Here is a 723-nt window from a genome sequence, read left to right as displayed (position 1 = left end):
ATGGCTAGAAATTGGCCTCAATGATTTGGGATCGAGGGGGATTATCCCTCTTTATCCTGCCTCATCTCGTGTAGGCCTGGACAGCCTTCGTAGGTGGGCCCCATCCGTCGTCTACCCCGACCGCAAATGCGGCCGGTGTAGGCGCTTTGTGGGACCTCCTTTTGTCCTGGGTGGGCCCTGCCGGCTAGGGCGCTTTCTTCTGGCGCTCTTCTTGCTTCGCCTGCTTGTCTGTGTAAACCCCGGGGGTGGTGTCATGTTTATGTGTGGTATGGTTGGGTAGGGTAGTGTGGCTATGCAGCCTGGGATGTGCTTTGCTAAGGTGGCCCTTAGGCTAGCGCGGGAGAAAAGGGGTAAGGAAAGGGCATAGAAAGAAAAGTCATAAGCGGGAGGGATTTGGAACTTTCTAATTTTACTAATACCTAGAGTTCTATATTTTCTGTTGCTAATATATACATATTTAAATTTGTATTAATAGTTTACCAGAGGCTTGGTTTGGTTCTGTCAACGGACAGTTCTAGAACAGTTCAAAATAGTTACACAGGTGTATTACTGTATTGTCATTAATCATTATGTCTTGGCTTAGATGTTCTTATGAACTGAATGGTCAATTAATTTGAACCGTCCTAGGACCGTTCTCTGTCGTAACCAAAACAAAGCTCAATTCACATATCAAATTCATAACGAAAATAAATCATTAAGAATATAAAATATCGTACATGGGGG

The sequence above is a fragment of the Anoplophora glabripennis genome, unplaced genomic scaffold (genome assembly GCF_000390285.2).
Source record: "Anoplophora glabripennis isolate ALB-LARVAE unplaced genomic scaffold, Agla_2.0 scaffold5447, whole genome shotgun sequence".
Taxonomy (NCBI): domain Eukaryota; kingdom Metazoa; phylum Arthropoda; class Insecta; order Coleoptera; family Cerambycidae; genus Anoplophora; species Anoplophora glabripennis.
Note: the sequence above shows the minus strand (reverse complement) of the source record.